This window comes from Enhydra lutris, unplaced genomic scaffold, assembly GCF_002288905.1.
Source record: "Enhydra lutris kenyoni isolate GAN:26980312 unplaced genomic scaffold, ASM228890v2 scaffoldscaffold15, whole genome shotgun sequence".
In the NCBI taxonomy this organism is placed as follows: Eukaryota; Metazoa; Chordata; class Mammalia; order Carnivora; family Mustelidae; genus Enhydra; species Enhydra lutris.
In genome coordinates this window covers 50845402-50860524 of record NW_019154099.1, presented here as the reverse complement: position 1 = coordinate 50860524, position 15123 = coordinate 50845402, and the positions used below count along the sequence as shown (strand labels likewise).

Below are 15123 nucleotides of genomic sequence, written 5' to 3'. Positions count from 1 at the left end.
GTGCTTAACGTAAAGAGGTTCTTACAAGTAAATATGAAAAACACAACACTCTCGAACGATGCAAAGAATTAACAGGTAAGTGACAGAAGAAAAAAAAATTAACAATGGCTAACAGGGAAATTGTTCAAATTCAGGAGCAATCCACACTACAAATGCAAGGCGGAAAAATCAAATACCAATTCCACCCACTAAATTTGCACCAGGATAGGACTGTAGGTATCTGTGTATTCGTACCGTAATACCCCAGCTTGGCAGGGAAACTGCAGTGTCTTAATGCTATTTGTGGAGAGATGAATTGGTATATTTCTGGAGACTAACTAGGTAATAATTATCTGAAGCCTTAAAAAACCCCACTCCTACACATACTCTTCATCCAGTCATGGAACTTTGGGAAATTGTACATTGATGCACACAAAGATTTAGGTGAAATAAAAATGCTGTGATTAGCATTTCTGATGGTGAAAAATTTTTACAATAACACCAAATAAATAAGTAATCTCTAATAGGACATGTTACCATGCAGGCATTAAAAATGATGTTCTTGTGGAATATTTAAGTATGTGGGAAAATGTGTTTGGGAGGTTGGCAGATGGGTGATATCCTGTCTTTTGCCTTTCTCCATTATCCAAATCACCTTAAGTGAGCACTAAGAATTCTCAATGGAAACACTAAAAATGTTAAATCTCTACTTATTCAGGTTACTCTTTCCCCATTCACCTTCTCCAAGCAGTAGTATTATTTTTTTATAAAGCTCTTTTTTTTAAAATTTATTTATTTGACAGAGAGTGGAAGAGCACAAGCAGGCAGTGAAGCAGAGGGAGAAGGAGGCTCCCTACTGAGCAGGGAGCCCGAAGTCGGGCTTGATCCCAGGACCTTGGGATCATGACCCGAGCCAAAGGCAGTTGCTTAATCAACTGAGCCACCCAGGTGCCCCCAAGCAGTAATATTTCTTAATGAAATTCTCATTTCAGTATTTCCCATCCCCTACCACTCTCCTGTAAGGGGGACAAACAACATTAACAACAACAAAACAATGACATTAGGGGGGTTTGGCTGGCTCAGCCGGAGGAGATGTGATTCTTGATCTCAGGATTGTGAGATCAAACCCCAGATTATATGTAGAGATTAGTTACATAAATAAACTTGAAAAAAAAAATACTGGCATTACTTGACATAGGTTTATCTCCACTGTGATAATTATAAACACCAACCTTCAAACGTGAGAACATAAACATTTAAAACCGCAATCATTGTTTGCGAGATGTATTTTTTAAGATTCCTAACGGATGGATAAGGTGCCAAATGTATTTCCATAGGATAAGAAACGGAGACTGAGACAATCAGTACCCAGAGTTGGAAATTAAAACCCTGTTCTTAACTTTTTTATCCATTTAACAAAAAATTACCACGTCCCCATGCCAGGTTCTGGGAATCCAGCGACGAGACAAACTTAGCATGGTCCCTGCTTTACGGAACTGATGGTCGAGTGGGGAAGAGAAAGGAACTAAACCCTTCCTGACAAAAGTAAAGTTGTGTGACAGAAACTGACTGAAGGGAGGGCAGAGGACTCCCAAGGGCCGGGACAGAGGTATGACCAGGCACGGGGGTAGAGGGAACGTGAGACCTGATATGAACATGACATTGTTGAGGGAACGGGTCCCGGAAGATGACGTCATGTGGAGATGTGAAGGGAACGCCCCAGCCCCAGAGCAAGGAAGGGGTCAGACTGCCCCCCCCCCGGCCCCCGCCACCATGTTGCCATTCTTCATCCTTGTCCTCAGAGCAATAGGACATTAGATTTAAGCACAGGGCTGACAGCATCAGATGTGCTATCTTTAAAAAGATGAAGCTGGCAGTGTGAGGACAGAAGGGCCGGAGGAGATGTGGACTGGCCCATAGCAATCGTCTGGGCGAGAGAGAACACTATTCTGGACCAGGGGTGCAGAAGCAGAGATGGGGGAAAGTGGGTGGACTGAAGAAAAATTTAAGAGGTAAAATCAAAAGGGAATTTCTGACGGACTGGATATGGTGGCTCAGAGAGGAGAAAATGACCAAATCAATACTAGGATTTCTGCCGAGGGCCTCTGGATAAATGTTGGCACCATTCACAAAGACAGAAGTACCAGAAGAGGGCCAGGATGGAGGTTCTAGACTTTGATTTTATGAGGTGTCCTTGGATTTCATGAGCAAGAGACAGTATGGCAACGGTGGGGCGCATGTGTCTGGAGCTCAGAGGTGAAGCCTGGACAGGACATCTCACATTAGAAGTCGTCTCTACCCTGACTCCGTGGAGGGGAAGACTGCCTCACGGAGTCCAGAGGATGAAATGCCATGACCCAAGATGGCACCTCCACCATGGAACAGGCAGGTGGAAGCAACGAGGACAGAAGGGAAAAAAGGAAAAGTTACATCACAGAAGCCATGGGAAGACAGCGTTTCCAGAAGGAATTATACCAAGAACTACTGAAAGGTCAAGTAAGAGGAGAACTAAAATAGAGAATGCGAGTTTCCATTTCTGTGTCGGGAAGATAGGGAAGTTCCTTCTTGCTGCCTTCTGCTTCCCCTGTAAAATCAGAGGGCTGCAGGATGGAGGCGGGGAGAGAGTAAGTGAAGTCGTCGTGTTGCACGGGACAGCATGTTAACTGGAGAACCATAGTGGGGACCCCCCCCCCACCCGCACCACGGCGTGCGCACCCATGGGCCTGCAGGCCTGCGCTCGCCTGGCCACCATAGCTGCCTCAGGGAACCCCCTCCGAGAACCTTCCCCATCGCCAGTTCTGCTGCAGAATTTGCCTCGACTTCCGCAAACCACTTGGGACAAAACGACTGTGCTCTGGCAACATCAATGCCAATTTTATGAATTGTTTTAAAACAGCTCTCGTCTGTTTTTGGCATTTCTGTGGCAAGCATCAAACACAAGCACCAGTTTGAGCCAACGGAGCATGTGGTTTTAGAACAAGCAGGTCTGGGAACATCAGACTGGCGGGCATGAGGCTGTTGGGTAGGGCTCTGCAGCAGTCACGCTGGGGGCCATCGATCATGTCATGGCTCACCTGGGGGATTGGGGGGAGAACTCAGGGTCTCCGAGAACCTCTCTGTTTACCAGTTACAGTGTTAGCTGCAGGGCTCAGAAAAGGTCTTGCACAGAGAGGACTTAAATTACCCTAAATTGATGAGCTAGAAGGAGCAAGAAGACAAATAGGGTTGCTGCTTGTCAGAGGTCAAGCACGGAAGTTTTGATATACAGGGAAGGCCACTGGAAAGCATCTGAACTGGATGAGATCATCATAGACAGATCACTTCTCCACTCAACCTTAGTAGAACAGAAGCAAGCTCCGGCCAAATTAAAAAGGTGACAAAAGCACCATCATCTTTCTTTCCCTGCCAACCGGCTCCCTAGAAGGTCACAACTGTAACGATCTATGTCTAATCCCACTATCCACCCCTTTGACCAAGCCACACATCCCTGTTCTCTCCAAAACCATGCTGCTGGTCTCCAGAGCACCCCTACATGGCCACGTTACCAGACTGTAAAGGGATTTGGTTAACATGAATGGATTTCTCAAAATGTCAGTCCCATCAGTACAACTCACTGAATCAGGGAACTTCCGGGCTAGTAAGAGGTTGCTGGGGCTGCTGGGCCAAACCACCACAGACAAGGGGACTTGGACAACACACTTTAATTTCCTCACAGCTCTGGAGGCTCATGGTGTCATGGGCTTGGCTTCTCCCAAGGTCTCCTTGACTTGCAAAAGGATGCCTTCTGGCCCTGTGCTCCCATGATCATGTCTCTGTGGACATATGCCCCTGGTGTCCCTCGGGTACATCCAACTTCCCTCTTTGTAAGGTAACAACTGTCGCCTGGATGAGGGCCTACTCTCCTGTCCTCACGTTAACTTCGCTGCCTCCTTAAAGGCCCTATCCTCAAGTACAGTCTTGTTCTGAGGTACTGGGTATTAGAGCGTCAACATACAAATTTTGGGGAGACACACCTCAGCCCCTAACATCTACCTTCCACAGTTTGGTTTCAACACAGCTTTCTAGCCCTGTCTTCTCTCATCTGCCTACATTTCAGTCAGGCTCCCTACTTTCCTCTGATCTTCAGTTAATGTTAGTGTTAGAAGAAATACTTCAACGCTTAGGTATGTAAGGAAAGGCAAATTCAACCACTGTTCCCAAAGTGGTTTCTCTTCTTTCCCTTTGCCATCTTTAGCCTCTGTTATTTTGGTGGGTGACATTTTAGGTAGATTTTGTAGGCAACTAAAATATCTGAGGTATTTTGGAAAGGTTCTTTTTGAAAGAAACTCAGTTACTTGGTATCAGAGTACTGGGAAGAGACCATTTCTTGAGCATGTCCTGCAGGCCAGGCACTAGACAACTGCTTTATACATTCTCATTTAATGTTCCTGAGCATGCGGTCATTTTACACAGGAAGGAAGCCGAGTTCAGAAAGCTTATTTATGCTGCCCAAGGTCACATACAACCAGGATGCAATATCAAGTTCATTTGACCCCAACCTTGTGCTTTTTCTGCAAATAATATGCCGCTCGTCTAAAAGCTAACAGACTCAACAAAAGCTCAGCTCACCTCTTCAGGTTTAAAAATCAGAACTGTATGTGACAAAAAAATTTCATCGACTGTAACATATAAAGGAATGAGATAAAATGTTACAGTAAATTATCCAGTGTCTAGAATTCATGGCAACAAAGTAGTCTTTCCACAAGCTGACTCCTACAAGAAATAACTAGACTTTGAATTTTTGTAACAATTTGCTTAAATGTAACTTATTCATATTAATGTTAAGTGTGGCTTTCTTTTTAAACCTGTTAGACGATTTTTTATTCTGCTCAAAATAGATTAACAGGGACTGGATTTATCTTCCTATATGAAAAACAAAACAAAACAAAACCAAAAGAAAAATATACTGAGCACAACAGATCCGAAAGCTCAGGACACCAGACAGTAAGAAACAGTGATCCCTGAGAGACAAGTAAATAAAATCACGATCACTATACTTGCCCCAGCCTTCTGCCTTGAGCAAGCTCTGGACCATGGTACAGGGAGGAAGTATCTGGCAAATCCATGAATTAAAAAGATGGGGCTGAGAAGTCTCAGAAAGAGCATTTGAGAGAGTACAGAAGGTTCCCTTTGAGAGTCATCAACTGAATACTGATCAATGTCACCTTGTAATAAAAGTACCCAAGACTGGGGAGAAAGAACCAATGAAATGACTCAAGGTATCAGGCCTGGAGCTCACATAGTGTCAGGACTACTACTATTTCTCACCAACCGGACCAGACAACCTCATGATTTCTGGGGTACTGGGTAAGGTACTGAATGGCTGTCCCTTAGCAGTAAGGAATAATTAACCTGAGACTATACACCAAACCAGTCCCATCTAACATGTCTTACAATCCAGATCTGAAAGGATTAAATAGTTTCCAAATAACTTAATTGCATCCCAGGACACTCAATAAAAGTTTATAAGAATATAAAATATCCAGGATTCGGGCGCCTGGGCGGCTCAGTGGGTTAAAGCCTCTGCATTCAGCTCATGATCCCAGGGTCCTGGGATCGGGCCCCACATCGGGCTTCTGCTCGGCAGGGAGCCTGCTTCCCCCTCTCTCTCTGCCTGCCTCTCTGCCTACTTGTGGTCTCTGTCTGTCAAATAAATAAATAAAATCTTTAAAAAAAAAAAAAATCCAGGATTCAACAAGGTAAAATTCACAATATCTGACATCCAATAAAGAAAATCACCAGACACACAAGGAAGCAGAAAAATAGGGCCCATAATCACACCAAAGTAAATAAATAAATAAATAAATAAATAAAAAATAAAATCTGACATGGAACACAGGTGTTAGAATTAGTGAAGGACATAAAGACAGTTAATTACAACTGCATTCCTTATGCTCAATGTTGACATACAGAAGAAATAAAAGACTCAGATGAAACCTCTAGAGACAAAAACAACATTGTGTGAGATTCAAAAAACAACAAAAGATATAGGATGAAACTGAAATCAGATTAGACATTGCAGAAAAAATACTAATGCACCTGAAGATGAAGCAACAGAAACAATTCAAAATGAAACAGAGAAGTAATATCAAGAAATTAATGGGGTGCCTGGGTGGCTCAGTAGGTTAAGCTTCTGCCTTCAGCTCAGGTCATGATTTCAGGGTCCTGGGTTCAAGCCCCACACTAGGCTCTCTGCTCTGCAGGGAGCCTGCTTCCCCTTTCTCTCTGCCTGCCTCTCTGCCTACCTGTGATGTCTGTCTGTCAAATAAATAAACGAAATCTTGAAAACAAAAAGAAATTAACAGAGCACCAGAGAACTGTAGATCAACTTTGGGCAGCCTAACATGCATGGAGAATTGAAGTCACAAAGGATAAAAGATGGCAAAGGAGGGGCAAAAAAACCCAGACAGAATATTAGAAGAAATGATGGCTGAAAAATTTCCAAATTTGATGAAAACGATAAACCTGACAGATCTGAAAATCTCAGAAAACCTAAAGCATAAGAAATGTGAAGAAGGGGTACCTGCATGACTCAGTTGGTTAAGCATCTGCCTCTGGCTCAGATCATGATCCCTGGGATTGAGCCCCACATTGGGCTCCCTATTTAGCGGGGAGCCTGCTTCTCCCTCTCCCTCTCTTCTCTGTTCATACTCTCTCTCTCTCTGACAAATAAAATCTTAAAAGAAAAAAAAAAAAAAACAAGAATGGAGAAGACAAACAGAAAATAGCAAGATGACCCATTTAAATCATATCAACAATCACACTACACGTAAATGCTCTAAACACCCCCAATTAAAAAGCAGGATTATGAGACTGGACAAAAAGGCAAGATCCAAATCTATGCTGGGATTCTGGGATCGAGCCTCACATCCGGGTCTCTGCTTAGAGGGAAGTCTTCTCCGCCCTCTCCCTCTGCCTGCTGCTCCCCCCTACTTGGGTTCTCTCTTTTTCTGTCTCTGTCAAATAAATGGATAAAATCTTTAAAGAAGTCTATTAATTAGAAACAAAATATAAACGAAATAAAAACAAAAAACCATGTTATCTTCCCAGCTTAAGGAATGGAAGATGAAGGGCGCCTGGGTGGCTCAGAGGGTTAAGCCTCTGCCTTTGGCTCAGGTCATGGTCTGGGTCCTGGGATGGAGCCCCATATCAGGCTCTCTGCTCAGCGGGAAGCGTGCTTCTCCCTCTCTCTCTCTGCCTGCCTCTCTGCCTACTTATGATCTTTCTCTCTGTCAAATAAGTAAATAAATAAATAAATAAATAAATAAATAAATAAATAAAATCTTTAAAAAAAGAAAAAAAGAAAGAAATGGAAGATGTCCCCATTGCTCTCTTTTTCTACCAATCCATCCTCTTCCCAGACTCTCTATGCTCAAGAGAAGCTTTGTCTCCTCTGAGAACTTTAACACATTAACACAGCCACTGTCACATCAAACCACAGTGCTGCTCTGCATGGGGACAGAGGCACTCCACAACATCACTGCTGATGGATTCCCAAACTTCTGTCTGTGGTTCTGCAACTCTTCATCCCTCTTTGTTCCACAAAGAGCTGCTCATGGCTTATGACGTTCTCAGACCCCCAGGAAGAAGCAAGGTCAGTAGGCTGCTATGAAGCATAACATAAGGAGGCCTGACCGACCCCGGTGGGGCTGGGAAACACGCAGGAGGCGTGTAGCCGTGGTTTCTGTGGCCTCAAGCCCCTAGAAAGCATGCCTGCAGCTGTTGACTGAACTGTGTCCCTCCCAAATCCTAGTGTCGAAGCCCTAACCCCCCAATGTGACTGTATCGATAGGTCTTTAAAAGGTAATGAAGGTTTAATAAAATCCTAAAAGTGGGGCCCTGGTCCAATAGGGCCATGGCCTTAGAAGAAGAGAAAGATGTTGGTCTCTCTCTGCCATGTGAGGACACATTAAGAATTTCCACCTGCCAGCCAGAAGGAGAGTCCTTATCCGGAACTGACCGGGCTGGCACCCTGATCTCAGACTCCAGTCTCCAACACCGTCTGCTGTTCAAGTCACCCAGCCTGCGGTATCTTGTTAGGGCAGCCTGAACTAAGACACTACCAGGAGCAAAACTTTTCACCTGGTACAGAGAAAGATAGAAAATTAACAGAAAGAGAGCAATCCTCTTCCGGAGCTTTACTGGTATTTATTAGAAATGGGAACTGTCTTATCAGATCGGTAAGTGATACAGCTTTAACGCAAGACTGGTGGGCCAGCTTCGTTGGTTTCTGAGCTCAAATGCAAGCACCAAATATGACATATATTGGGGTGCATACTACGTGCAGGGATCCTGCTGGGCCCATCATTGTAAAGTATCTCATGACAGCCTCGTAAAATCATCATTTATTAAACTCATTTCCCAGATAAGGTCCAAAATTGAAGAGGTTCAGATTCTACCCAGCTGTGACAGGACAAAGCAAATGTTTAAAACAAGATTTACAAGCCACAATGCCGGCCCCTCCCAGTACCCCTGACGGGCTTCTGAGATCAGTGGTCCATACCTATCTCCGTCGCCGAGGTTCACGCAGCTCTCAGCGACCTCAGGGCCAATGTGAGGAAAGGCAGCCACGTGTAGCCGAAATCAGGCCTGCGTGTGAATCCTGGTTAAAAACCTGGTTATACAGTTCATCGTTAAGTACCGGGCAAGTTACCTCTCTGAATCGGCTCCCTGGGCAGTGCTGGGGCGTTGCCATAGAGACAGCAAGGTCTGCAGAGCCTTGCGTATTTACTGTCTGGCCCCGTTCGCCCCCCATCTCGAATGCAGAACAAATGAGATGCATTAAGGAGTGGAGCAGAGTCATGGCGCACAGGAGAGGATCAAGGACAGACAGTCAAGTCTTGAGTTCACCCCAATGGCAACTTCCTGGCCTTCTACCAGTCCCCCGACTCTGGCCACCAATTAAGTCAAATATGAAGTACAGAGTCTCAATTCCCAGGATCTGACTCGCATTTCTGCCACGGAAAGACCAATCAATACAGCAGCTGATGAAAACACGTCTGCTCCTGTGGAGGCAGTCTCATGGGCACGGCTGCCTGGACCCAAGGACAAGGGCAGGCCAATCTCGCATGGACACACAGCCATCAACTCTACTAACCGGCCAGTCAGAGGACAAGTCTAATGAAGGGTAGAGCACAACTGATTACCAATTATCACTAGCTTACTTCCAGTCTTAGACCGTGGAATGCGTGCCTTCTCCCCTTAGGCATTTGCAAACCCAACCGGGGCAGCCTGCTCTGACCTGCGCGCTTCTGTGATGGAAAGTGAGCCGAGGCACGGAAGGCTGGCTGGGACCCCAGCTGCCTGGACCGACCACTCAGGCATGGAGGTCCACAACTCCGTGTGCCAGGAACTTGGGGACCCTAACTTCCCACGTAACACACACAGGCAGGCACATGGGCAAGGCCGGCTGCCACAGCCCCCGTTCAGATCTGGTGGGACCGATCACACTTCCTCTTGGTTTGGCAAGTAAGGAGCCTCCCAGATGAAGCCGGTAAAGGTGAAAATCACAGCAGGAGCATGGAAAACACTAGGCTGAGGACACACCCGTGTTCACTGCAGCAGTCTTCACAGCCACTGACGGTTGTGAAATACACAACCTCCAGTCCACCCACAGACACGCACGTGCAAAAACATGGTGCGTGCATTCAACGCGTCTCAGCTGAGCCTTAAAAGGAATGATATCCTGTCATATGCTACATTGCAGATGCATCCTGAGGACAGGAGGCTCAGTGAAATAAGTCACAGAAAGACAAAGGGGGTTCGAGTCCGCTGAGAGGTATCTGGAACAGCCCAACTCCTAGAAACAGAATTAGAATGGTGGTTGCCTGGGGCTTGGGGCGGGGGAAGGGGAAACGGGGAGTTGTAGAAGGGCATGCAATTTCAATTTTTTTAAAGATGGAAACGGAAGCCAGGGTGGTTCAGTTGGTGAAGCATCTGCCTTCGGCTCAGGTCATGATCCTGGGGTCCTGGGATCGAGCCCTGCATGGAGCGCCCTGCTCAGCGGGGAGTCTGCTTCTCCCTCTCCCTGCCATTCCCCTGCTTGTGCTCTCTAACCAACAGATAAAATCTTTAAAAAAGTAAAACAAAAAATAAAGAGAAGAACATTCCAGAGACCTGTGGCACCAGGTGAACATAGTTAATGCTACTGCCCAGTACATCTTGAGACCGTTAAGACGATTAACTCTTACATCCTCGGTTTTCATCCATTTAAAAAATGATCATGGTAAGAGTTTCCATGACAAATACTTTTTGAACACCTGAGTAGGTCCTACACACAGGATTACATGCTGGCTGATGTTATCTCATCTGATCCATTCAAAATCCCCACTAGCTGGGCACTACTGTGCCCATTCCACCCACGAGTAAAGCGAGGCTCAGGAGAGCCAGCGCCCCACTCCTGTTGCCCCATTGTGCTGACTTCGGGGCTGGGAGTCTGATCGCAGAGCCCTTTCCCAGGCTGCAGTAACATACCACCCCACGCAAGTCAACAGAATCAGGGGAGGAAGCAGAAACCAGTGGACAGAAATTTTGTATTTTCGAGCACCCTTACTAATAAGAGCAGAAGTGAAAACCCAGCCAGAGTTTCCGGTTTTCACAGGTGAGTGGCTCTTCAGCAAAATCAAGACTTGTCCTTGGCTCTTCCAAAACTGATTCTGTCAGCCAGCCTCCGGGCACCTTCTGGTCATTATTTCTGCTCCTATGTGCTTTTATTTTACTGAATTTGGGGATACACTTTTTTTTTTTTTTTTAAGAATATTTTATTTATTTGACAGAGAGAGAGAGAGCACGCGAGCACAAGCAGGGGAGTGTGACAGAGAGAGAAGCAGGATCCCCGTGGAGCAAGGAGCCCGGTGCAATGCAAGACTCGATCCCAGGACCCTGAGATCATGACCTGAGCTGAAGGCAGACGCTTTAACTGACTGAGCTACCCAGGTGCTCCTGGGGATAAACTTTTATTGATATTTTATACATACGTGGTACACATGGGTAAGCGCAGAGGTCACTGTATTTTTCCCCACTGATTATACACACAGAACCAGCACCTAGATCAAGAAACAGAACTCGGCCAAGGGCCCCAGAAACCCTCCTCATACTGCACACCCAGGCACCCCTCCCGCCTCCTCTAACATCGCAGATCTGTTCTGGTGAAACAACTTATTTTCTTTAATCTTCTGAAATTAACTCTCAGGTTGGGATTTTATAATTGACAGAGAATAAAACATGGAAATAGGATCAGAATAGAAGGGTGATGGAGAGCACGAGCTCGTGTTTACCCAGACCTGCACCTGAATCACGGCCATCGCATTTCCTCGCCGTGCGCCTTCGTGAAAATGAGTTCACCTTGCTAAGCCTTAGCTTCCTCATCAGAAAAAGTGTATATGATGGGGTTTTCTGGAATGAATGAAATACTGTAGATCAAACGAACAGGATGCCTTGCACAGAGTTATCACTCTTCAGAGCAGGTGCTGGCTATGGCTTCCTATATTATAAATAAAGTTTTACTGGAACAAAGCCACATCTCTTCATTTACATACTGTCCACAGCTCCTCCTGCACTACAAGGGCAGCCTTGGGTTACTGTAGCAGAGACCCTCTGGCCTGCAAAGCCTTCATATAATATTTATTATTTGGCCCTTATGAAATGTACCGATCCCTGCTTTAGAATGTGAGCCACGTTAGCTGCTGCGTCCACAGGGACTAGAACAATCTGGCACATGGTAGGCAGTCATGTGGTGGCTTTCATTTGTGTTGCATGGGAAATGAACCCCTATTTCTTTGTCTTTATTAATGGGTTTTCTGTATTTTGCAGCTGAACACACTCCTAAATGGTATTGTAAGAAAGGAGCGAGATGATAAAAATCAAGCCTGATAAAACTTGAAAGAAGCCAGCCCTGGAGGTGCACGGGAAAATCAATAGGTCTGTAAGTTCTAGAAGGGCACTGACCTTGGGGTCAGAAGGACCTGGTCAGAACCCCAACTCCACCATTAGCTAAGTTATGGTTTAAAAAGGCAACTCCAGCTGGCTCAGAAGGAGGCATAAGTGGAGTCAGGGAAGGCAAAGTTGTTAGAAATAAGAAGACAGCATTACCCTCCAGTGTTTTGAGAATCAGTATTTTAACATAAAATACTTTTATGAAACAATGTTCTGTAGAACTAGCCACATTGTACTGTAATTATTTGTTTTCCTTGTCTCTCTTACCAAGCTGTGCACTTTTCTTTTTTTTCAAGCTGTGCCCATCTAATGAATGGAAACCGTCACCACTTCTTGCTGTCACTCGTGTCTTCTATGGTACAAAGGATGATGATAGACAGTGTAGGCACAAAATAATTGTTGGATAAATAGAATGCAGAATTAGATTTGGCCCATCTGTGGTCATCTGCCACATCAGAAAAAGGAACGGGAGTCGGGGAGGCTTAGATTTAATTCAGGCATGAGGAAATGCTAAAGAGTATTTGGAGACAGGAACAAGCTGAGAAAACACTATTCACACCCGTTTTTAGGTACGGAACAGATTTGCTCATTCACCACCTACCCACTCAACTCCTGTCTATGCCTTCCTTGTAACACTCTCTTCTCCTGCTCTGTGATGTGTCCTTCCCCTGGTTTTTCCTCCTCCCCATCCGCACCTCCTCTGAGGGCTCTTCCTTCTCGATCCCTTAAATGCTGGTGGCTCCAAGCTAGCCTCCTTTACACAGTCTACCCTCTCGTCCAGTGTCAGAGCTTCAATTGATATTTAAAATAACCCTGGGGAGAGAGGCTCTGGGTGGCTCAGATGGTTCAATGTCCAACCCTTGATTTCACCTCAGGTCATGATCTTAGTGTTGTGAGGTCATCCTCCTCATCTTTCTCTGGGCTCAGTGCAGACTCTGCACTGTCCCTCTCCCTTCCCCCTCTTTCTCTCGCTCTCCCCCTCTCTCTCTTCAAATAAATAAATAAAATCTTTTCAAAAAAATTTTTTAGAGTGCCCCTGGGTGGCTCAGTCACTAAGGTCTGCCTTTGGCTCAGGTCATGGTCCCAGGGTCTTGGCATCAAGGCCCACACCAGGCTCCCTGCTGGGCGGGAAACCTGCTTCCCCTCACCCTCTCCCACTCTCCCTGCTTGTTTCCCCTCTCTCACTGTCTGTCAAATAAATAAAATAAAATAAAATAAAATAAAATAAAAAAAGGGGGGACGCCTGGGTGGCTCAGTTGGCCAAGCATCTGCTGTAGGCTCAGGTCGTGATCCTGGCATCCTGGGATTGAGTCCCACATCCTTGCTCCACAGAGAGCCTGCTTCTCCCTCTGCCTGTGACTCTCTCTGCTTGTGCTTTCACTCTCTGACAAATAAAGTCTTTAAAAAATTTTTTTTTAAATAAAATACTCCTAGGATTTTCTAAGTCCACATTTCAACTCAGATATCTTTCCTGTGCTCCAGGAGATACACCTACTGGTAATGTCCACTGGACATCTCCACCAGGATGTCCAAGGACACCAAGTCCTCATGTCTGGATGGAACTCCTTGTCTTTACCTCTTCACAGACATGGCCGCTCTGAGACTTTCATCTCCAGTGACTGGCACCACTATCCCCCAGATGGCAAAGCTGGAAACCCAGCTGCTCTGAGCCTCCTTTCCGTCAGGAGTCCATCCATTCACTCATATCCCCAGCCACCTCCTCCCCCAAAAACCTCTTGAATTCACCCACCTCCCTCCAGCTCTCCACCACGGTACCCCCTTAGCTCCTTCCAGCACCGTCTCCAGCCTGAAAAACAGCAAGCTCCTAATGGCTTTCCTGACTTTAGTCTTGTCCTATTCCAGTCCAGTCCTCTTTCTAACCGATAAAATTTGATCATATCATGTTCCCTTTAAAACACACTGACAGCTTCCCAAATACATTAACTTAGTACAGAGCTGTGCTGTCCAGCACAAGAGCCGCGGGCTACACATGTCTACTGAGCACCGGGAACACGGATGGCGTGAACTGAGAAGGGCTGTGAGAGTCAAGTACATCACAGATCCAAAGACTCAGCACGAAAAAATGTGAAATAGCTTAATTCATAGTTTTTGATATTGATTACATGTTGAAATGATCATGTTTTTGGACACACTAAGTTAAATACACTTTTAAGTTAATTTCACTTTGGGATGCCTGGGTGGCACAGTCGGTTAAGTGTCTACCTTCGGCTCAGGTCATGATCTCAGGGTCCTAGGATCAAGCCTGCTCAGTGGGGAGCCTGCTTCTCTCTCTGCCCCTCCATCTCCATTCTCTCTCTCTCTCCTGACAAATAAATGAATAAATCTTCAAAAAAAAAAAAAAGTTAATTTTATTTTTCTTTTAACATAACTGCTAGCAAATGTGAAATTACATATGTGGCTCACATTTTCCTTCTACTGGATACCAATGGTATAAAAAGTCCCTCAGGGATGCCTGGGTGGCTCAGTGGGTTAAGCATCTGCCTTCGGCTCAGGTCATGATCCCAGGGTCCTGGGATGGAGCGGATCGATCGGACTTCCTGCTCAGCAGAGAGTCTGTTTCTCTCTCTCCTTCTGCCCCACCCCACTGCTCGTTCCCTCTCAAATAAATAAATAAAATCTTAAAAAAAAAAAAGTCCTTCAAAATGTGGCTCCCTGCCTACCTTAGAGCCTCCTCCTTCTCACTCCTTCACCTGAGCCCCTCCCCCTAATCTCTCAACTCTAGCCACACCTGCAGGCTCCTGAAGGTTGCTTTCTGCCCTTTAAACTCAGGGTCCCCTCTCACTAGAACATTCTATCAGGTCCACTCCTATTGGCCTCATGGGACTTAGTTTCATAGTACCTGGGAAGGAGACCCTGAACACCAATGTTGTTTGTTGCCCCCCACTGCCCAATGCCCCTGGCCCCAGTGGGGACCCTGTCACATGCCCTGGGCTAGTCACTGACTAAGCTTGACACCCCACCTGGATCATACGTTCCCTGCATCTAACAATTATCCCCAGTGCAGTGGCTCGCAAAAGTGCTAGGTACCCTGTAGTAATTTGGAGAACAAATAGAAATACAGTCAACGAACTTGTAGTTTCAAGTGACATCTAATAAAAGACTCAGATACAACCTTAGGAAAGTTCCCTGAGCCAAAAGACAAAAGAAACA

At 45.7% G+C, this 15123-nt stretch overlaps 1 protein-coding gene across 2 annotated transcripts in view; it reads right to left on the bottom strand.

The window, feature by feature from the left end:
• Positions 1-15123, bottom strand: part of LOC111146978 (FERM, ARH/RhoGEF and pleckstrin domain protein 1) — a 274223-nt gene that overhangs the window by 80788 nt on the left and 178312 nt on the right. The window lies entirely within an intron of this gene.